Below are 24,422 nucleotides of genomic sequence, written 5' to 3'. Positions count from 1 at the left end.
GGTGAGTTGAGAGGTACAAGAGCGTTTCCTTTCCCCTCCGGCGTGATAGATTCTACCTCCGTTCCTTGAGTTCTTTGCGGCCATAATAGAGTGAGTGGTCTAAGGGATGAACCTCCGCTGGGGCCTAGTTGCGCGTGCAATGGAGTGAAGCGTTGAGAGGATCTTAGTATCCAGGGCTTAATTGTGGCTAGGGACCTTCCGCCTGGACCAAAGGGTTATGTCTATATTTAGGAAGAGATTTATCACTTGGAATCCCTAGAGTTCATTTCAACTCTATGCGAGTGCGAGGTGTTGAGATTGTTCGATTTCTCGTCCGGGACATGTATAGAGTTAGGCATAGTTGACCTTAGATTTGGGACTATGTATGTAAGGATTTCCACGACTCACCATTGCATTGATTAGGAAGCATAATAGAGAGTTCTTGCACTTGAAGCGATTATCCTAGGTGAAGCATTATCCGAGTACCACATCTTTATCAATTGCCTTACCCTCTTCTTACTTTTGCTCTTTCACTTGTTGATTTTATTGTTGAGAATTGAATCAATTTCACACTTATCACAATTGATCTTTCACATAGCTAAGAATCAAATTAAGTATTTTCACTCCCTACTCCCTGTGGATTCGACCCCGCTCACCCGGGATTATTACTTCGACAAGCCTGTGCACTTGTGGGATATAAGCAAGGGGAGCTTATCACGAGCCTCATCGGGAGCTTTGCTACCTAAGGTACCTCCTGCAGCCGCATCCAAGAGTTTGCTTATACTCGGGTTCAAACCATTGTAAAAGGTTTGAACAATCATCCACTCCGGGAATCCGTGTTGCGGACACTTTCTCAGGAGATCCTTGAACTTTTCCCATGTCTCGAATAGAGACTCCAATTCCAACTGAACAAAGGAAGAGATCTAATTCCTAAGCTTTGCTGATTTTCCGGGATGAAAATAACGGGCTAGAAAGGCTTCTACCATCTTCTCCCATGTAGTGATTGATGCTCTAGGTAATGAGTGTCGCCACTGCTTCGCTATCCCCTTCAAAGAAAATGGGAAGGCTCTCAATTTGATGGCACCATCCGTCACCCAATTTATCTTCAGCATATCGCACACCTCGAGAAAGCTCTCTATGTGTCTGTTTGGATCCTCAGCGGCCAAACCGTTGAATTGTGCGGACTGCTGCAGCATATGGATGAATGCCGGCTTTAGCTCGAAGTTTTGAGCTGTAATCGGGGGACACACAATACTCGATTGTGTCCGCAACACTAAAGGTCTGGCATAGTCGGATAGTGTTTGTTGTTGCTCATTATGTTCTGCCATGTTTTCAGATTCCTCTCCTTCCAAATCAGCTGAATTATGTTGTTCTTGCACAGGTTCTTTCCCTTTTCTTCTAAGTGTATGTTCAAGCTCAGGGTCTCCTTCAATCAATATTGATGGATTCCCTCGGGTCATAACCTGGAGCTGCACCAAAAGGAAAGAAAAAGAAAACCAGAACAATGATAGAATAAGAAGACGTGAAATAGAATGTGTGGTGAAATAGCTAAGAAAACAAAGTGCAAAGTATCTGTAAACACCTAGCTCCCCGGCAATGGCGCCAAGAACTTGACAAGGTCCCCTTGCGTATATCCCGTAAGTGCACGGATTTATCGAAGTAATAATCCCGGGTGAGCGGGTATCGAATCCACAGGGAGTAGGGAATAAAAATACTTAATTTGATTCTTAGCTATGTAAAAGATCAATGATGATGATTGTGACAATGATTCAATTCTCAACAGTAAAAGCAACAAGTAAGAGAGCAAAAGTAAAGAAGGGGATAAGGCAATCGATAAAGATGGGGTACCCGGATAATGCTCCACCTAGGATAATTGTTTCAAGTGCAAGAACCCTCTATTATGCTTCCTAATCAATGCAATGGTGAGTCGTGGAAATCCTTAATTATATAGTCCCAAATCTAAGGTCAACTATGCCTAACTCTATACATGTCCCGGAGGAGAAATCGAACAATCTCAACATCTCGCACTCACATAGAGTTGCAATGAGCTCTAGGGATTCCAAGTGATAAATCTCTTCCTAATTATAGACCTAACCCTTTGGTCCAGGTGAAAGGTCCCTAACCACATTGAGCCCTAGATATTAAGATCACCTCAATGCGCATCACTCCGTTGCATGTGCAACTAAGCCCCAGTGGAAGTTCATCCCTTAGACCATTCACTCTATTATGGCCGCAAAGAACTAAAAGAACAGAGGTAGAATCTATCACACCGGAGGGGAGAGGAGACGCTCCTGTACCTCTCGAGTCACCCTCTCAACCCTCTCCAACCTAGCTTTGTCTAACGCTCGTGGTGTGTCACTCACTCACAAGGTTACCAACAAGAACTCTCAACCCTAGTGTCACTCTAGGGGAAATGTTCATACAATCAAGCATTCAAGGTTGGAACTCGCAATAAACATCAATTTATTGAAAGCATAATAAAGAGGTTCAAAGAAACAAATACATCCTAGGGTTCACAATACCTGAGTACCCACTAGGGGTTTAGCTCTCCATGGAGCTAAGTACAATCAAAGAAATAGAATGTAAAAGCAATGAATCCATAAAGATACCCCCTCAATAGTCGTGTTGATGGTCTTATGGAAAGTCCTCTACTCGTCGACCATGGATTCCCTCGTCGGGTATAGGATACGCCTCGCCGGAAGCTTCCTTACCAACCTTCTTCCTAAGGAATGACGATGTCAGAGCCGTAGAACCTCTCCAAAACCTTGGCCAATACCCCTCAAAAACCTAGCCGAAGCCCTCTCTCAAGTTGGGGAAAAGATGGAGAAAGGAATACCAATATCGGGGATAAATCGGTTTTAAATAGGGCTGGAATCGGGCGGCTACACGGGCGTGGGTGTTCCACGCACCCGTGCGGAATTTCCACACGACCGTGTGGATTCTCTGTTTCTCTGGTTTCTCGGTCGGCTGTGAGCAGTGATGCTACAATATATGCTACAGTGTTGCTATAGTGCTCTTCTACAGTATTCGACCTGAATAGCTTCCCAATTCCATACTTTCATCGGGGTAACGTAACGGGCACACGTTCACGTCATGGATCACTTGCTTCTTCAATGGTATACACATTGGTGGAGCTCTTGTTCTATGTGCATAAGTCAAAATGCTCGAATGTGACTGCCTTTGTGCCCCTCCAAATGGATGTGCCCACTCGAATATGAGGAGGTTGGCACACACTCTAGCATCTCACACCTGACCTATGTCTTCGCGTTTGAACGTTAGCAAGATTTCCTCCAAAATTGGTGCATTGTGATCCACATTGGCCTATTTCCTTCATACTCGGCCTCACAACCCTACTTGCATAAAAGTAACATAAAAACACACATATTAGTGTAAAAACCCGAGAAAAGTAATGCTCCACATAAGGAATGAACGCTTCGCATTCGTATCGCACAAGCACTTATCAGCTTGCATGCATACATTGTTGACATTGTACAACTTAAGTGTCGGGGCGAGTTTCACGTGCACACGTCTTTTACACAAGTTGATTGATATACATGCTCACATAGCCAATAGTGGTTCACCTTAATTGTAATGATTGTATTCTTGAGTTTATGTGAATTTTTAACATTGAATGTCTTCATGGTCTAGTTTTTACTTGAATGTTTAGGAATTTTTTCCCAATTGACACTTGTTGCACTACGCACTCATTAAATTCTTTTGAAAACTCAAGTTTGATGTTAAAGGGACTTGTTAGAGTTGTTTCTTTTGTTAATGTTGAAAAAAAAGATATATTGTTTAGTTGTGCATGGGGGTGGAAAGAGCTACCACCTATGAAGTATGAATCTACTATCACAAGTCGGATACTAGTTATGTCCTAATAAGAGAAAGAGCTATCTCATGGGATGAGTGAAAGCTACCACACAGGTAAAAATGAGCTAAACCCTCGAAAGTGTGAAAGCCAGCTTAGCGGCCGCTTTAGAGAGGGCTACCTTAGAGGATGTGTGAAGCTGCTACCATCTTTTATTTTGTTATGTTATGTAGTTAAATAAGTCCCTTATACTTGGAACTTTGAGGAGTATATATTGGGTTTAATTGAGTGAGTTTACACACACTTACACGATTTCGGGTTTGTTGTCATTTTTTATTCAAGTTTTTAGCTAGAGCATTGATTTTTTGTATTTAATGTTGAAATTTCCCGTAATTGTAGAATGCTCCCTTAGCATGCTTTGGTGAACCTAAGGCCAAGCACTTCCAATATTTCCTTCTTCTATGCTTCAATGTTTTATTTTTTCTTGAGGATAAGCAAACAGCTTAAGTGTGGGGGACTTTGATAAGTGCTTGTGTGATAAGAGTGCGAAATATTATTTCCTTCTAATGAGAATTACTTTTATCAGGTTTTAACACTGATACATGTGTATTTGTGTTCTTTTGTGCAATGTAGGGTTGTGAAGCTAAGTATCAAGAAAAGAAGCCAAAAGTAGATCGTGAATGCATTGTTTGGTGGAATCTCGGATGGGACAAACGCGAAGACACAAGTTGGGCTCAAGGATACGTGAATGTGTGGCAACCTCCATGTATTCAAGCAATTATTATGAGTTGGAGGGGCACGAAGGTAGTTACATTTGCGTATCTCGACTTGTTCATTGATAACAGGATCTTTACTAATGAGGCTTTTATGTTGAAGAAGCATTGCGATCTATGGCATAGACGTGTGCTAACTTATGTTGGGTCAACGAAAGGTGTGGTATCAGGAGTGTTTTGGCGGAGTACTGTAGCAAGCGCTGTAGCAAAACACTGTACCAATACACCACGCTACACTTTTAAGAGCCGATTTTGGGGGCCATTTTTCATCCTTCTCTCCAACTTTTCTTCATCTTTTGAGAGGCGTCGGCTAGGGTTTAGAGAGGCTTTTGGCAAGTCTTTGGAGTGGTTCTACGGCTTTGACACTGCGGTCCACTTCGAAGAAGGTTATTGTTCGAGCTTTCGTCGCAATCAATGTGGCAAGGTATATCCTAGATCGGACAAAGGGACTTTTGAAAGAGACGAGACTACTCCACAAGACCATTGACACGACTACTTAGGGGATTTTCCTATCGATTACTTGTTTTTATGTTTGATTTTATGATTGATTGTATCTTGCTCCATGAAGAGCTAAATCCCTACTGGGTACTAGGATTTGTGAAACCCTAGGATGTATTTGTTTCATTAAATTTCTATTATGCATTCCTTAATTGATGTTTTAATTGAGTTCCTATCTTGAATGCTTATTGAATTATTTCTCCGTTAGAGTAACACTAGTGTTAAGAGTTTACTTTGGTAATCCCTGTGAGTGAGTGACACACCATGAGGGTTAGACAATGCTAGATTGGATATGGTTGAGAGGGTGAGTCAAGAGGTAGCGTATCATTCCCTTTCCCCTCCGATATGATATTTCCTACCTCCATTTCCTAGACGTCTTTGCAGTCGTAATAGAGCGAAGTACTAGATGATGAACTCCACTGGGGCTTAGTTGTGTGAGTGTCAGAGTGAAGCGTTGAAGTGAACTTTAGTATCCTTGTCTTAATTGTGACTAGGGGCCTTTCACCTGGACCAAAGAGTTAGGTCTACATATAAGAATAGGGTTTATCACTTGGAATCCCTAGAACTCCATGTAACTTTATACAGTATGAGGTGTTGAGACTGTTTGATTTCTCTGCCAGGGCATAGTATAAAGTTAGTCACGGTTGACCTTAGATTTGGGACCGTGTATTGTAGGATTTCCATGACTCATTAATGCATTAGTTAGGAAGCATAATAGTTGGTTTTGCACTTGAAACAATAATCCTAGGCGGAACAACATCCGAGTACCCCACTTTATATCGATTGCCTTTCCTCTCACTTATCGGTGCTTCTCTTTCTTGTTCATTTTATTCTTGTTTACATCACACTTTATCAACACAAATGTTATTCCATCTTCGCTTGGTTGAGTAGAAACACTTGTATTTTTATTCCTATGGATACGATACCCCACTCACCTGGGAATTTATTACTCGACAAACCCGTGAATTTATAGGTCACACGCAAGGGGTATTGTCAAGTGACACTAAGGTTGGGAATTGGTACACACCTTGCGTGTGACCCGCAACTGCACGGGTTTATCAAAGTAATAAATCCCAGGTGACTAGGTTATTGTGTCCACATGGAGTAGTGGTTAGAAACACAAAGATTGCTACTTAACTAAGTGAAGATGAAATAATAGTGGTGGTGATAAAATCAATGTAAACAAAACTAAAGAAAATAAGGAAGTGAGGCATGATAAAATGAGAGGAAAGGCAATTGATAAAAAATAGGCCACTCGGATATTGTTCCTCCTAGGATTATTGCTTCAAGGGCAAAACCAACTATTATGTCTCCTAACTGATGCTTAATGAGTCATGGAAATCCTAAAATACATTGTCCCAAACCTAAGGTCAACCGTGACTAATTCTACACTATGCCCCGGTGGAGAAATCAATCAGTCTCAACACCTCACACTATGTACAGTTGAAAGAAACTCTAAGGATTTCAAGTGATAAACACTATTCCTATATGTAGATTTAATCCTTTGGTCTAGGCGAAAGACCCCTTGTGAGTGATACTAGGGTTAGCCCTCATGGTGTGTCACTCACTCAAAAGGATTACCAATGTAGACTCTCAACCCTAGTATCACTCTAATTGAGAAATCATTCAACAAGCATTCAAGATTGGAACTCAATTAAACACATCAATTAAGAAAAGTATAATAAAAGGTTAATGAAACAAATACATCCTAGGGTTCACAAATCCATGCACCCACTAAGGGTTTAGCCCTCCATGGAGCAAGATACAATCAATAATGAAATCGAAAGTAAACACATGCAATCCATAAGTAAAACCCCCAATAACTCTTTTACAAGAGAAATGCGGTGTCAAAGCCATAGAACCACTCTTAAAGCCTTTCCAAAACCCCTCTAAACCCTAGCCACAGGCCTCTCCAAAGTTGGGGAAAAGATAGAGAAGTGATAGAAAGATGGATCGCCAAATTGGTACAAGTTGCGGCTTTAAATAGGGCTGGAATTGGGAATCCACAGGGGTGTGTGGAATTTCCACATGCCTGTGCGAATTTATAAAACTTGTGTGTTTGCGTTTATTCATTCCAAGATTTCATCAACACAATGCAATCACGATCTACTTTAGCTTCTTTCTTTCATTCTTGAATCCACAACCCTGCATGCACAAAAGTAACAAAAATACACATATATTAGTGCTAAAATATGATAAAGGTAATGCTCAACGTAAGAAAAGAATACTTCATATTACTAAAACTCAAGCACTTATCAAGAATCTATCTAGTTAATCCTTTTGAATGAGTGACACTTTATTATGGGTTAGACATAACAAGGTTGAAGAGGGTTGAGAAGGTGAGTCGAGAGGTAGCGGAATGTCTCCTTTCCCCTTGGGCTTAATCATGACTAGGGGTCTTTTTCCTGGATGAAAGGGTTAGAACTAAATTAGGGAATAGGGTTTATCACTTGGACTCCCTGGAGCCTCAAGCAGCCCTACACAATGTGAGGTGTTGTGATAAGTGCTTGTGTGATAAGAATGCAAAGTGTTCTTTCCTTATGATGAGCATCACTTTTATCGGGTTTTAATGCTAATATATGTGTATTTATGTTACTTTCATGCATATAGGGTTGTGAAGCCGAATGTTAGAAAAAGAAGCCAATGTAGATCGTGAATGCACCATTTCGAGAAAATCTTAAGAAGGTTCAAATGCGAAGACATAAGTCAGGTTCAAGATGCGAGAATGTCTGTCAACCTCCTTGTATTCAAGTTAGCACAATGATTTAGAGGGGCACAAAGGCAGTCACATTCAAGCATTCCGGCTTGTCCATGTATAGCAAGATCTCCACCAACGTGTCCGTTTATTAAAGAAGCAAACCGATCTACAACGTAAAAAGTGTGCTTGTTTATGTTACCTCGATAAAAGTGTGAATTTGGGAGTGTTCCGGGCCAGTAGTGCAGCAGGCATCGTAGCTAAATACTGTAGCACTTTACTGTAGCAGGTACTATTTACAGCTGGCCGAAAAATGAGCAAAACAGAGAATCCACACGGGCGTGTGTAAATTCTCCATGCCCGTGAGGAAAATCCACAGGGGTACTCATAGGGGTGTGTGGATTTCTGATTCTAGTCTTTTGAAAAGCCGATTTCAGCCCCGATTTCAGCATTCTTTTCTCCATATTTTTCGCAACTTGAGAGAGGGCTGCGACTAGGGTTTTGAAAGATACTGGCTAGGGATTTGGAGAGGTTCTACGACTTCCACATCACGCTCTATTTGGAAGAAGGTTAGTGGGAGAGCTTTCGTCGGCACCAATCCGGCGAGGTGTATCCTAGGCTGGACAAAGGGACCCTTAGACGAGTAGAGGACTCTCCACAAGACTATCGCTATGACTATCGAGTAGGGTTTCTAAGGATTCTTTACTTTTACATTTGATTTCATTGATTGTAATTAGCTCCATGGAGAGCTAAAACCCCTAGTGGGTACTTGGGTGTTTGTGAACCCTAGGATGTATTCGTTTCATTGAACCTCTTTATTATGCTTTCAATTAATTGATGTTTTATTTAAGTTCCAATCTTATATGCTTGATTGTATGAATACTCCCTTAGAGTGACACTAGGGTCAAGAGTTCTTATTGGTAACCCTTGTGTGTGAGTGACACACTACGAGAATTAGATAAAGCTAGATTGGAGAGGGTTGAGAGGGTGAGTCGAGAGATAGCGGAGCGTCCCCTTTCCCCTCCAGTGTGATTTATTCTACCTCCATTTCCTCGAGTTCTTTGTTGTCATAGTAGAGTGAATGGGCTAAGGGATGACATTCCGCTGGGGCTTACTTGTAGAGGTAACGGAGTGAAGCGTTGAAGTGATCTTAGCACCTAAGGCTTAATTGTGGTTAGGGACCTTCCACCTAGACGAAAGAATTAGGCCAACATCTAGGAAGAGGATTTATCACTTGGAATCCCTAGAACTCATTGCAATTCTATACGAGTGCGAGGTTGAGAGGTTATTCAACTTTTTTTCCAGGACATGTATAGAGTTAGCCATGGTTGACCTTAGATTTGGGACCATGTATTAAAGGATCTCCACGACTTATTATTGCCTTAGTTAGAAAGCATAATAGAGGTTTTTGCACTTGAAATGATTGTCCTAGATGGAACAATATCTGGGTACCCCATTTATATCAATTGCCTTACCTTCTCCTTTACTTGTGCTCTCTTTCTTGTTTTTTTAGTTTTGTTATTTTATATATTGTCACACAAATCACTATTTATCTTTCACATAGTTAAGAAACAATCTAAGTGTTTTTATTCCCTACTCCCACTAGATACGATACGCACTCATCTGGGATTTTTATTACTTTGACAAAGCCATGCACTTGCGGGATATACTCAAGTGGCATTGTCATGTTGAGAGTCTTCCTTTGCGCGGGGGTATAATGTAGAGGGCTAGTCACGGTTGACCTTATGTTTGGGACCTTGTGTCTTTGGATTTCCATGACTCATTAGACTTCAATTAGGAGACATATTATTAGTTTTGCACTTGAAACAATAGTCCTAGGGTGAGCATTGTCCGGGTACCCCATTTTATCATTGATTACCTATCTTTATTCTTCTTGCTTTCTCTTTTTTCTTTTACTTTTATTTGCATTGATATTGTGAATCAAGATCATAAATTGGTTTTCACTCTAGCTACATAGCAATACTTTCTACTTCTGGACATTTACTCCATATGGATTCGACTACCCACTCACCAATTTATTTTATTACTTCGACAACCCCTGCAGTTGTGGTACACACACGCGAGCGGTGTGTCAAGGAGCAACCAAGAATGACTGAAGAATCAACTGATAAGTGTTTGTGTGATAAGAAGGCAAAGTATTCTTTCATTATGATGAGCATTAATTTCATCATATTTTAGCGCTAATACATGTGTGTTTGTTTTTTTTTGTGCATGTAGGGTTATGGAGCCGAATGTGAAAGAAAGAAGCTAATGTATATCGTAAATGCACTATTTTATGAAATCTTGGAAGGAACAAACGTAAAGAAACAAGTCGGGCTCAAGATACATAAATGTGTGCCAATGTCCATGAATTTAAGTAATTACAATGAGTTGGAGGGGCATAAAGGCAGTCACATTTGCGTATCCCGACTTGTACGATAATAGTAAAATATGGTAGCAATCCACTGTAGAAGCTACTGTTTATAGCCCATCGAAAATTAGAATTCCAGAGAATCCACACGCCCGTGTGGAAATTCTACAGGGCCATATGGAAAATCCACAGGGCCGTGTGGATGCCCGATTCTAGACTATGTAAAGCCACTATTCAGCCTGATTTCAACATCCTTCTTTCCATCATTTCTCGAACTCTTAAGAGGCTTTCGGCTAGGGTTTGGAGAGGCATTGGCAAGGCTTTTGGAGTGATTCTATGGCTTTGACACCGCATTTCTCTTAGAAGATAGTTATTGGGGAAGCTTTCATCGGCACCGATCCGGTGAGGTGTGCCCTAAGCTTGGCAAGAATATCTTTGGAGAGGATGAGGCTACGACCATTGACATCACTACCGGGGGAGGGGGGGTTTATGGAGTACTTGCTTTTACTTTCAATTTTGCTATTGATTGTATCTTTCTCCATGGAGAGCTAAACCCCCTAGTGGGTACTTGGATTTGTGAACCCTAGGATGTATTTGTTTCATTAACCTTTTATTATGCTTTCCTTAATTGATGTTTTAATTGAGTTCCAGTCTTGAATGCTTATTGAATGAATTTTCCATTAGTGTGACACTAGGATTGAGAGTTCACATTGGTAACCCTTGTGAGTGAGTGACACACCATGATGGTTAGATAAAGCTAGATTGGAGAGGGTCGAGAGGGTGAGTCGAGAGGTAGCGGAGCATCCCCTTTCTCCTCTATGTGATTTATACTACCTCCATTTCCTAGAGTTCTTTGGGTCACAATAGAGTGAAGTACTAAGAGAAGAACTCCGCTGGGGCTTAGTTGCGCGAGCAACAGAGTAAAGCGTGGAAGTAATCCTTAGTAACTGAGGCTTAATTATGACTAGGGGCCTTTCTCCTGGACCAAAGGGTTGGGTCTGCATATAGGAATTGGGTTTATCACATGGAATCTCTAGAGCATCTTGCAACTTTATACAGTGTGAGGTGTTGAGATTGGTCAATTTCCTCGCCGGGGCATAGTGTAGAGTTAGTCATGGTCGACCTTAGGTTTGGGACAGTATATCTTAGGATGTCCACGACTCATTGAGCATTAGTAAGGAAGCATAATAGTTGGTTTTACACTTGAAGCAACAATCCTAGGCGGAACAATATCGGAGTACCCCACTTCTTATCGATTCCTTTTCCTCTCATTTATTTGTCCCTCTCTTTCTTGTTTCTTTTATTTTGTTTACATTACATCTTATCAACACAATCATTGTTTCATCTTTACTTGGTTAAGTAGTAATTTAAGTGTTTTTATTCCCTACTCCTTGTGGATACGATACCCACTCACTTGGGATTTATTACATCAATAAACCCATACATTTGCAGGTCACACACAAGGAGAATTATCAAGTTTTTGGCGTCGTTGAGTCATTTAGAGATACTTTGCACTTTGCTATCTTAGCTATTCATCATTTATTCTATTTCATATATTCTTATCCTATCATCATTCTGATTTGTTTTCTTTCTTTTGGTGCAGGTCCAGGTTATGACCCGAGGAAACCCTTCGATATTAATTGAAGGTGATCCTGAACTTGAACGAATACTTAGAATAAGGGGTAATGAACCTGTGCAAGAACCGTCAAATCAAGCTGAAATAGAAGTTAAAGTGTCAGACAACATGGCAGAACAAAATAAGCAACAGAGAACAATTTATGATTATGCTAGACCCTTAGTTTTGGGCACACAATCGAGTATTGTGCGACCCTCAATAACAGCTCTGAATTTTGAACTAAAGCCGGTATTCATCCAGATGATTCAGTAGTTAGTGCAGTTCAATGGTTTGGCCAATGAGGACCCAAACAATTACATCAAGAACTTCTTAGAAGTTTGTGATATGTTGATTAATGGTGTTTTGATGATGCTATTAGATTGAGGGCTTTCCTATTCTCTCTCAAAGGAAGGGCCAAGCAGTGACTTCATTCCTTACCAAAAGCATCCATCATTACTTGGAATGAGATGGTCGAAGCTTTCCTTGCGAGATACTTCGCTTTGGGAAAGTCGACAAAGCTTCATAATGAGATATCGTCGATTATTCAGATGGAGCTTCAGTTCATGTTTGAGACATGGGAGCAATTCAAGGACCTTTTGCAGAAGTGTCCACATCATGGATTTCCTGAATGGTTGATCATACAAACTATTTTACAATGGGTTGAATCCGGTACAAGACAACTTCTATATGTCACCGCAGGAGGTACAATGTGCAGTAAGACCCCCGAAGAGGCTCTGATAAGTGCTTGTGCGATATGAATGTGAAGCATTCTTTTCCTTATGTTAAGTATTAGCTTTCTCGGGTTTTACACTAATATGTGTGTTTTTATGTTACTTTTATGCAGGTAGGGTTGTGAGGCCGATTATGAAGGAAAGAAGCCAATGTGGATCATAATGCACCGATTTTGGAGGAAATCTTGCTAAGGTTCAAACGCGAAGGCATAGGTCGGGTGTGAGATGCTAGAGTGTGTGCCAACATCCACGTATTTGAGTTAGGACAACCATTTGGAGGGGCAAGGGCAGTCATAATCAACCATTTGGAGGGGCACAAGAAGCAAAGTGATCCACGACGTGAACGTATGCCCGTTTGTGTTACCTCGATGAAAGTATGGATTCGGGAAGTATTTTAGGTCGGACACTGTAGCAGAGTACTGTAGCAACCCTGTGGCAAAGTGCTGTAGCATCACTGTTCACAGCCAGCAGAGAAAACTGTAGAATAGAGAATCCACACGGGCGTGTGGAATTTCCACACGCCTGTGTGAAAAATCCACAGGGGCGTGTGGATCCCCGATTCCAGCCCTATTTATAGCCAATTTAGCCCCGATTTCAGGACTCTTTTCTCGATCTTTTCCCCAACTTGAGAGAGGGCTTCGACTTGGCTTATGAGAGGTATTGGCTAAGGTTTTGGAGAGGTTCAATGGCTTTGACATCGCGCATCGTTTGGAAGAAGGTTATTGGGAGAGCTTTAGTCGGCATCGATCCAGCGAGGTGTATCCTAGGCCGGACAAAGGACCTTTTGCGACGAGTAGAGGACTCTCCACAAGACCATCGACATGACTATCGAGGGGGTTCTATGGATTCATTGCTTTTACATTCTATTTCTTTGATTGTAATTAGCTCCATGGAGAGCTAAACCCCTAGTCGGTACTTGGGTATTTGTGAACCCTAGGATGTATTCGTTTCATTGAATCTCTTTATTATGCTTTCAATTAATTGATGTTTATTGTGAGTTCCAACCTTGAATGCTTGATTGTTTGAATACTCCCCTAGAGTGACACTAGGGTTGAGAGTTCTTGTTGGTAACCTTGTGAGTGAGTGACACACCACGAGTGTTAGACAAAGCTAGGTTGGAGAGGGTCGAGAGAGTGAGTCGAGAGGTACAGGAGAGTCCCCTTTCCCACCCAATGTGTTAGATTCTACCTCAGTTCCTCGAGTTCTTTGCGACCATAATAGAGTGAATGGTCTAAGGGATGACCTTCCGCTGGGGCTTAGTTTCTAGTGCAATGGAGTGAAGCCTAGAAGTGATCTTAGTATCTAGGGCTTAATTGTGGTTAGGGACCTTCCACATGGACCAAAGGGTTAGGTTTATAATTAGGAAGAGATTTATCACTTGGAATCCTTAGAGCTCATTGCAATTCTATGCAAGTGCAAGGTTGAAAGGTTATCCAATCTCTCCTCCGGGATATGTATAGAGTTAGGTATCGTTGAACTTAGATTTCGGACTATGTAATTAAGGATTTCCATAACTAACTATTGCATTAATTAGGAAGCATAATAGAGTGTTCTTGCACTTGAAACCATTGTCCTAGTTGGAGCAATATCCGGGTACCCCATCTTTATCAATTGCATTACCTTCTCTTTTACTTGTGCTCTCTTACTTGTTGTTTTTTACTTTTGAGAATTGAATCATTGTCACATATATCACTATTCCCGTTTCACATAGTTAAGAAGAGAATTAAGTATTTTTATTCCTTACTCCCTTTGGATATGATACCCACTCATCCGGGATTATTACTTCGACAAACCCGTGAACTTGCGGGATATAAGAAAGGGGACATTGTCAAGTTTTTGGCGCCGTTGCCGGGGAGTAGGCGTTTAGAGATTCTTTGCACTTTTGTTTCTTAGCTATTTCACCATACATTCTATTTCATATCTTCTTATTTTATCATAGTTCTAATTTCTTTTTCTTTCTTTTTGGGTGCAGCTCCAGGTTATGACCCGAGGGAACCCCTCAATATTGATTGAAGGAGATCCCGAACTTGAACATACACTAAGAAGAAAAGGGAAAGAGCATATGCAAGAACAGTCTAATCTAACTGATTTGGAAGTGGAAGAATCTAAAAACATGGCAGAACAGAATGAGCAACAACGGACATTATCCGATTATTCCAAACCTTCAGAGATGAGGGACACAAACGAGTATTGTGCATTCCCCGATTACAGCTCATAACTTCAAGCTGAAGCAGGCATTCATCCACATGTTACAGCAATCCACACAGTTCAATGGTTTGGTCGATGAGGATCCAAACAGTAATATAGAGAGATTTCTTGAGTTGTGTGATATGGTGAAGATAAACGGGGTGATGAATGATGCCATCAAGTTGCGAGCCTTCCAATTTTCCCTAAAGGGGAGAGCGAAGCAGTGGCTACACTCATTACCTAGAGCATCAATTACCACATGGGACGAGATGGCAGAAGCTTTTCTTGCCCGTTATTTCCCTCCCGGAAAATCCATGAAGCTTAGGAATGAGATCTCATCCTTTGTTCAGTTGGAATTAGAGTCTCTATTTGAGAATGGTAAAGGTTCAAGGAGCTCCTGAGAAAGTGCCCGCAACACTTATTTCCAGAGTGGATGATTGTTCAGACCTTTTACAATGGTTTGAACCTGAGTACAAGGCAACTCTTGGATACGGCAGCACGAGGTACCTTAGGTAGCAAGACCCCCGATGAGGCCCGTCAGTTAATTGAAGAAATGGGGTTAAACAGCTACAATGGAATGCTAGGGAGAAGAAAAAGGGGTGTGAGGATCCAAACAGTCATATAGAGAGTTTTCTTGAGTTGTGTTATATGCTGAAGATAAACGGGATGATTAATGATACCATCAAGTTGCGAGCTTTCCCATTTTCCCTAAAGGGGAGAGCGAAGCAGTGGCTATACTCATTACCTAGAGCATCAATTACCACATGGGACGAGATGGCAGAAGCTTTTCTTGCCCGTTATTTCCCTCCCGGAAAATTGATAAGTGCTTGACTGAACATGTTTTTATGCATGTTTTACATACATTGAGCATTATATGTTGTACAGTTTATGTCTCATTTCGTGTATTGGGTGTTCTTTTAGGCATATAGGTTGTGAAGGCATTGGTATTTCAAAAGGGAGCGAAGATAGGCTATCATGGCATAATATTGGGAGTTCTTGTACAAATCAAGTTGGAAGACACAAGAGGAGTTCGTGTATGAGGAGATGTGTGCCAACTTCCATAGTTTTGCAATCCAAGTTATTAATGGAAGGGCACAAAGGCAGCCATGTCTCCACATTCCTCCTCTTTGTAAAGATTTCAAGACCTTTCAAGACGCATTGATGAAGGAAAAGCCGTACAGCCTACCATATGATCGTGTGCCCGATCGTGTGGCCTTAAGAGGAGAATGTTTATCATCGCGTTTGTGGAAATCACTGTAGCAAAAGTACTGTGGAAATTCCGCGCGCTTGCGTGGAAATTCCTGCAACCCACCCGGGCGCGTGGAAAATCCACGCGGGCGCGTGGGGGCACGTGACAGACGCGATGTGAGGCTATAAATACACCTTTTGGCCGATTCTAAAGGGACTTTTTGTGGAGCTTTGAGCATAGACATTGAGAGAGAGGCGGCTAGGGTTTGAGGAGAAGGTCTTCGCCGATTGAGAGGGAGTTCTTCACCAACTTTGATAGGTTCCTTCGACGTCATAGCATTTTTGGGGAGCCATTGGCGACCCTAGCTTCGGAGAGGAACCCTTCAAGACGTAGAACTACCAATCAAGGCCAATCCGCCGAGTCGAGCGGGTTTTCTCTATGGGTTTTATTGCTTTTCATTGTATCCATTATTGTTTTGTAACTAGGCCCATGGAGGGCCAAACCCTAGTGGGTATTTAAGCATGTGAACCCTAAGATTTATATTTTGGATTGATTCTCTTAATGCTTCTAGTGAATCCGAGTTGTCTTGAGTTTTAATCTTGTGATTTAATTGCTTGCTAGTGTTGTTAATCCTTGTGGTTGATTTACATTGCATGATTTAATACTTTGATGTGAGAGGTCTCCATTAGAGTTAGATTTCCAAGATTAAAGAGGGTTGAGAGGGTGAGCCTTGAGATGGAGGAGTGTCCCCTTTCCCCTTCGATTGAGTGTTTCCTATCTCCGTATTCCATATTCTCTTTGCAACCATATTTGGTGTGAGGCGTGAGATTGCTCAATTTCTCCGCCGGGACCTTGTAGGGGGTTAGGATCCTTCGCCAGGAATTAGGGTTGGATCTACATTTAGGAATCGGTTTCGCTCTTAGTTTTCCTTATAGCATAATGCGGTCATATAGGGTGTGAAGTGTTGAGATTGGTCGATTTCTCCACCGGGACCTTGTAGGGGACTAGTGCCTTTTGCTTGGAGACAAGGATTGGTTATCGTTGGACTATCTTGACTCATTAGACTCGATTCTAGAGCATTTAGTGAATCTTGAGCTTTAAGGAAGATCTTAGGGGGATCATTGCCCGAATACCTCATCCTTAGTGATTGAGACTCTTCTACTTTATTTCTTGCACACTTGTTTGCTTTGCTTGCAATTAGTTCACTTCATCATATTCATTGATTCCGACTAGATAATTGAGAAGTGGTTATTACTAATACTTCCGTTCACCGTGGATTCGACTACCCGACTCACCGGGTAATTATTACTTCGACACCCGTGCACTTGCGGTTTATACACATATTCGGACGTGTCAAAAATCCACGAAGCTTAGGAATGAGATCTCATCTTTTGTTCAGTTGGAATTGGAGTCTCTATTTGAGACATGGTAAAGGTTCAAGGAGCTCCTGAGAAAGTGCTCGCAACACTTATTTCCAGAGTGAATGATTGTTTAGACCTTTTACAATGGTTTGAACCTGAGTACAAGGCAACTCTTGGATGCGGCAGCAGGAGGTACCTTAGGTAGCAAGACCCCCGATGAGGCCCGTCAGTTAATTGAAGAAATGGGGTTAAACAGCTACAATGGAATGCTAGGGAGAAGAAAAAAGTGGCCGGTCTCCATGAGATAGATGCAGTAACTTCATTGGCGGCTCAAGTGGAAAATTTGAGTAAGAAGTTAGATCTTCCATCTTCAAATAGAGTAGCGGCCGTGACTAATTGCACTAGGTGTGATGGAGGAAATGCTCCCTCCGATTGCTCGATCTCTATTGGCGATGTATCTTTGGTAGAGAACATCGATTTTGTAGGTAATGGCATGAGACCTCAAGGAAACCTATATAGCAATACCTACAATACGGGTTGGAAGAATCACCCCAATTTCTCATGGAGCAATCAGGGTCCACCAAAGGCCATGGGGCAACCAGGTTTCCAACCACAACAGCAAGCCCCGCATGTGTAAAATAGTGTTTCAGGTTTGGAAACCCGAATGAATGATTTGGAGAAGGCCTTGACTAGATTTGTGCAATCTGCAAATACATGGTTTGAATCAGTTGAGGCCACACTTTGCAACCACACCGTCTCTTTACATAACCTTGAAAATCAGGTGGGGAAAATTGCGAAGTCTCTCTCTGAAAGGCCACATGGAAGCTTGCCGAGCAATATAGAGACCAACCCTAGAGAGCAAGTGAAGGTGATCACTTTGAGAAGTGGTCGTGAGGTTGAAGGTAGGCTTCCGAGTGAGATGCCAAAAGAACATGCACCTGAGGTTATAGAGGTAGAAGAGGGAACAAGCAAAGAGAAGGAGGTGGCACCCCCACCTTTCAAGCCAAGAATCATTTATCCCTCTAGATTGAAAAATGACCAAGGGGATGAACAGTACAAGAAGTTCATGAGTTTGTTCAAGCAACTCCACATCAATATTCCTTTTGTTGAGGCATTGGCCCAAATGCCTAAGTATGCGAAGTTCTTGAAAAACTTGCTGACCAACAAGAGGAAGTTGGAGGAGAGTACTTCGGTGATTCTAGATGCTTCATGCTCGTGGTATTGCAAAGGAACATGCCGAACAAGAAGAAAGACCTGGGAAGCTTCATCATTCCATGTAGCATTGGCAATATGGCTGAAGAAATGGCATTGCCGGACTCAGGGGTAAGCAACAACGTCATGCCATACACCTTCTTTCGAAAGTTAGGCTTGGGTGAGCCTAGGCCCACTTGGATGACTTTGCAATTGGCGGACCAAATGGTGAGACATCTGAGGGGTATCATCGGAGATGTACTTGTCAAAGATGGACAAGTATATATTTCCTGTAGACTTTGTGGTGCTAGACGTCGATGAGGATGCATATGTACCCTTCATACTTGGGAGGTCGTTCTTGCAGACTTCCAAGGCATTGATTGACATGGACGGTGGAGAGCTAACTTTGAGAGTTGGAGATGATAAGCCATATACCGCCTTGCTGAAGCCATGCGGCATTCTCTTGATTTCGATGATACTTTATACTTTTAGACACTAATGATGAGATTATTGATGAATACATGTAGGAAATGTTCAATCCGGACCTGTACGAGGGTTTGTTCGACCAAGAGGAGCATTATGAAGAAGTAATGATGCTTGGTTTGACGAAAGAAGTACCATCTACCGCGGGGATCTTAAAGAAGGTGCTCCGGAAAATGAAAAGGGCTAGGAGACGCCACCGGAAACGCTCCAAGGCTGTTGGAGACGTACGTGAACCGAAGAAGTTGGATGAACCATTGCTAGGTGGCCCCAAGCCCAATAGTACACACTCTATCTTCAAGAGATTGTGCACATCATGCTTCCAAGTCATGGGTAAGAGGGCAACATTCATATATGAGCCCCCGTGAGGTAAGAAAATGTACGTCAAGCTTAGTGACATTAAACAAGCACTTCTTGGGAGGCAACCCAAGTGTTTACTATTTTTCTTAGTCGAATAATGTAGTGTTTGCATGAATAAAGTGTTGAGTGTTCGTGTCTTGATTTTTAAATGCTTGTGCTGTGATTTTATTTTTGGTTTTGAGGATTCAGCATGTGTTTTCATGTGGATTTGGCGAAGTTGGGTCGTTTGAGCATTATTTCATGTTTTCACTGGTAAAACTTGCATAATAGGGCAGGCTCTGAGTGTGTAAACATGTTCAGAAATTTTTTTTTTGCAGAGCCTGCAGGTTTTTTCTAAGGCATCCAGGAAAACGCACGGGTGTATGGAATTTCCGCACGCCCGTGGATCTGCATTGCGAGCTCATCCAGAGGAGCCTCAGGGGCGTGCGGCGGCCCCTATGAAAGACCATGCAAATATCGCACGCCCGTGGGTAATTTCCGCACGGGCGTGTGATCTCCTGCACAGTTTGGCGATTTATCTCGAGAGCACACAGGGGAGTGAACTCACCCTTGTGGGCGACCTTGTGAAACCCGCACGGCCGTGGTTAATTTCCGCACGCCCGTACGAATCTCTGCAGAAGAGCTCTCTCCATCCCGATAAGGCACATGGTCGTGGATTTGCCCTGTGAATTGGACCTGTGAATGTCCACGCCCGTACGGCATTTCCGCACGGGCGTGCGGAACACTTAGGAATTTTTTTCGGATGTCTACAGAAACCACAGGGGCGTGACGGCGGCCCCTGTTGGTCGGGCGCACGGGCATGGGTATTTTCTACAAGCCCGTGCGAGAATGTTTAGAGTCAATGGATGTTTTCCCCGAGAGCACACAAGGGCGTGCACCTGCCCCTGTGCGGCTTTTTTATATAGGTGTACGAGCGTGGGTAATTTCCGAACACCTGTGCGGATACATAGAACACCAAGAGGCGCGATGTCTATTTAAAGAATAGCCGTTTCTCTTCTTCTTCACATCCTCCATTCTTCTGAGAGAACTCGCACATTATTCTCTGACCTCTTAGCGCCAATTTGGTAGGATTTGCACGAGGATTTTTTGCCGAATCTAAATTCTCTCATCTCAACTCGTCGGTAAGCCCTATTCTTGATTCTCTTTATCAATTCATGATTTTCATCGATGAATCTAGCTAATATTTGATAAGTAATTAAATGTAGATGTTTTCATGTATATATCGTATTTACTTTGCATGTATTTTGTGAGGCTTAATGCCCATTTTGCGCTTAATTGTCTATTATTTTCTTTGTAGGGCATAAGGAAGCCATGGAGAACAAGAAGATATCATTTGGGCGAAAAGAGAAGAAAACAAGAATTTCATACTACCTCCATACTACCCAGTATGGGGGCCGTATGCACTGTAGCAGCGGAATGATTTGGATGGTCTGCCCAAATTTCCATACTACCCAGTATGGGGGCCGTATGCACCCCGTATGGATTGCGAATCTAGGGTTTTTGAGTGCTATACGACCCCCATATGACCCCCATATGACCCGTATGCCTCGGTGGGTATAAATACCAACTTTTAGGGCAGAACTAGGACTTTTGGCTGGACCTTTTCTTGGCCGACTTTGGGGAGATCACTTGGGAGATTTTGGGCGACCTTGGGAAGGAGAAGAAGGGCAAGGAAGCTAGAAGATCATTCAAGCCCAAGGTCGAAGACTCTCAAGGCAAGAAGGCAACATCATTCAAGGGGAGATTTACCACGATTTGAAGGAAGGAGACCCGCGGCTAGAGGAAGCGTCATTTGGCACACCTTTGGTGGGGAAAGCGTCATTCGGCACATTCTTCACCTCCTCCTTCACCATTTCATCTAGGGAGTGTCATTTATGCTTTTGTTTCATGTTTTGCTTGTTTGTATTGCTTGTTGTAGGATGATGACACACTAGACCCCCAAGGCCACCAGGTGTTGGTGAACCTTGCGGGGTTTTATCATGTATGTTGGATGATAAGTTGTTAATTCTATGCTTGGGTAATTTTGTGATCTAATCCAATGTTTACATGCTAAGTGCTACACTAAGGAGAAATCCGTTCCTCTTTTATGAGTGATGCATGTAGATGTGACTTGCTCGCATGTATTAGATCATGAATGGATTAGAAGGGGATACTTGTATCATCACACCGAGAAATCAGGTGTTTGGTAGCCCTCCATGTAGGTTTAATCTGAAGAAGAGTAGGTTTAATCCTAAGTGAGATTTCCTCGTACTCAATGCAATCGTAGGAATGTAGATTTGGTAGAAATTCCTATCTATGTTCGTATGGGATTAGGGTTCAATCGCCGAGACATTGGGGTTGTTCTAATCTTGGAATCTCATGGTCCATTTTACCCTTGCATCTTTAGATCATCATCCATGTTGCATGATAACCCTCAAGGGGATCCTCATCCATAGGCCTTTGCATCTCATTGATTTTCTTGCTTTCTTATTGCTTATTCTCTCTAATTTGGTCATAATCTCGTTTTAGCTTTAATTACATTTAGTAGAGTAAAAATCCATCACTTGAGATCTTAGGCTAGATAATAGCTCGAGAAGGAGTAAAAGGAGATCCTTAGCCCTGTGGAATACGATCCTCGTGTCTTCACGCGAGGTATTACTTGCCGATCCCGTACACTTGCGGGGAATCAATCAATAGTGCTTCGTTTATTCAATTAGAATGGTTATTTATGTTTAGAACGGAGATAGAAGTAATTGTACATTGTATATTTTGGATTTTTTGAGGCACAGCCGTGTGGTTTTCACACCACGTGGATCCACACGGGCGTGTGGAAATTCCGCATGACTGTGTGGATTTCTGCAGCATTAGTTAATCAACTTGTTTGATCAATCTTCTTTCAAATTTTGTAGATTATGGCTCCACGGTCGAAGAAGCAAGCTGATAAGCTGCCATGTGAGTCACCGTCCAAGCCTGAGAGCGTGAGTTTCACTATTCCAGAGCACTAGGCTCATTTTGAGCGTTTGTCGAGATTGTGGTTTCGTTCGACTCGATTCCTTGATACGAGTATATTGAGAGATCTACAGCAGGGAGATGAGTTTGTAGATGAGGTCGAGGATCTCGTAACAGTAGGTGGTTGGAGGCAGTTATTGACGATTAGAGAGCCAGCCATCCGAGAGCTTACATTGGAGGTTCTGTCATCGTTCGAGTTTGAGAAATCTTATGCGAGTTTTGACAGCCTCGATGCCATTAAGTTCAGAGCACTTGGACACCACCATAGTTTGAGCATCACTCAGTTTTCAATTTTGCTTGGCTTATATAAGGAGGCGTTCACAGAAACTGAGGAGTATTCTTAGTTACTGACAGATTATCCTAAAGCTTTGACCCCGTAGAGAGCTTATCGAGTACGATGTGGTCAGGGACAGTATGAGCTGGGAGTGTCCAAGGTCACGTGCCTTTCCTGACCTACATACCGATATCTACACGCCCTCATGAGCAGGTTGGTGAATGGCTATGGTGATAGCACGGGTGTGCTGAGCCGGCAGGAGCTTCTGTACCTATACTCGATGGTGCAACGTGTGCTGATTCACCTAAGACACATCATCGCTGAGTATATTAAACACTAGGGGTACTATGTTAGATTGGGAGTGATCTTCTCGGGCCCCTACATTACGAGATTATTGCTGGGTATAGGTCTATTGGACACAGTTCGCGGTGTCGAGAAGACAAGTATACCCGCTCCCCTGAGCCTAGAGACGATGAGATTGATGGGCATGATCCGCAGGGTTCGGACAGGGGTTTATGCTTTGGTGCTACCAGCTCTAGAGTCAGCTGAGGATGAGGGATATGATGTTGAGGCTTCTTAGCCTGCCCCCGAGCATTAGCCAACACCGATGGAGACTGAGGCACCTCGAGTGGCAGATGACGTACCCCCTGTACATATGTTTTCACCATCTAGAGCCCATGATCGCTTTGAGAGGCTCGAGAGTGCTTTGGGGGTGATACGGATAGAGTTAGTTGAGGCTCATACAGAGATTGTTGAGATTAGGGCTACGTAGGTTTCTCAGTACATAGAGTTCATGGCACGTTTTGATACACTACAGCAGATCTTAGAGCGAGATGTCGCCTCATCATTTGTCTTGCAACCGAGGTCTCCTCAGGCGCCCCCTCAGCTCCTCCAGCATTTGTCCTCATCACCTATACCAGTACAGGTGCACCCACCATGTACTTCCCTCACCACCACCAGCAGCTGAGGACCCAGAGCGTGACACGGATATTTGATTTTATTTCCATTTCCTTACTTTTATGCACTTTGTTTTGGACTTGCTCACTCATAAAGGACTCTCCTTCTGAGTTTATTTTCATTTTGAATCTTGAGTTGTATTCATTGTTCTATCTTTTATATACTTGAGTTATTTCATTTTTATTGAGCTTCACTGAACCTCCTTGAGTATGCGTGCAGATGGTCTTGTCATCTTGGGAATTGAGACTTTGTCATGGGCACGACCAAAGTGCTTCGGTACTTGGCCATGTGAGCTTCACAACCCATTGGAACACTACTCCCAAGGAGTTAGCTTCATCAAACGCGACACTAGGAATCAGGGGAGTGTTGTTTTGATTGCTTCTCCCATATATATTCTTGATTGATATACATTATGAGTGAGCTTGCATGTGTACATTGGGGGCAATGTACAACTTAAGTGTGGGGGGGAGTTTCATAGTGCACACATCTTTTCTATTGTACTTGATTGATATACATGCTCACATAGCCATTGGCGGTTCACCTATGTTGCATTGATTGCATTCTTGAGTTTAGAAGAATTTTCAACATTGAATCGTTTTCATGCTCTAGTTTTATTTGAATTTCTAGGAATTTTAGCAAGATTTACATTCGTTGCACTACTCACTCTTTATACTCTTTTGGAAACTCATGTTTGATGTTTAAGGGACTAGTTATAGTTATTTCTTGTGTTAAAAAAAATGAAAATGATAAGAAGTAACAAAATAGTTTTCTTGCTTATTTTGTATTTTGGGTGGAAAGAGCTACCACCTATGAAGTATGAAGCTACTCTCATAAGTTGGACACTAGTTATGCCCTAATGAGAGAAAGAGCTATCTCATAGGATGAGTGAAAGCTACAACTTTGGTAGAAAAAGCTACCACCTCGAAAGTGTGAAAGCCACCTTAGCGGCCACTTGGGAAAGGGCT

At 42.4% G+C, this 24,422-nt stretch overlaps 3 non-coding genes across 3 annotated transcripts; 1 reads left to right on the top strand and 2 right to left on the bottom strand.

The window, feature by feature from the left end:
- Nucleotides 1–810: 810 nt before the first annotated feature.
- LOC120271243 lies at nt 811–917 on the top strand. Its single transcript, XR_005539862.1, has one exon. It is a non-coding gene; the product is annotated as a small nucleolar RNA R71 (small nucleolar RNA).
- Nucleotides 918–12,254: 11,337 nt separating this feature from the next.
- On the bottom strand, nt 12,255–12,361 carry LOC120271350. Its single transcript, XR_005539963.1, has one exon. It is a non-coding gene; the product is annotated as a small nucleolar RNA R71 (small nucleolar RNA).
- A 4,852-nt stretch (nt 12,362–17,213) lies between these two features.
- On the bottom strand, nt 17,214–17,319 carry LOC120271376. Its single transcript, XR_005539987.1, has one exon. It is a non-coding gene; the product is annotated as a small nucleolar RNA R71 (small nucleolar RNA).
- Nucleotides 17,320–24,422: the final 7,103 nt, after the last annotated feature.

This window comes from Dioscorea cayenensis, chromosome 10 (assembly GCF_009730915.1).
Source record: "Dioscorea cayenensis subsp. rotundata cultivar TDr96_F1 chromosome 10, TDr96_F1_v2_PseudoChromosome.rev07_lg8_w22 25.fasta, whole genome shotgun sequence".
In the NCBI taxonomy this organism is placed as follows: Eukaryota; Viridiplantae; Streptophyta; class Magnoliopsida; order Dioscoreales; family Dioscoreaceae; genus Dioscorea; species Dioscorea cayenensis.
This window is presented reverse-complemented; position numbering and strand designations above follow the sequence as displayed.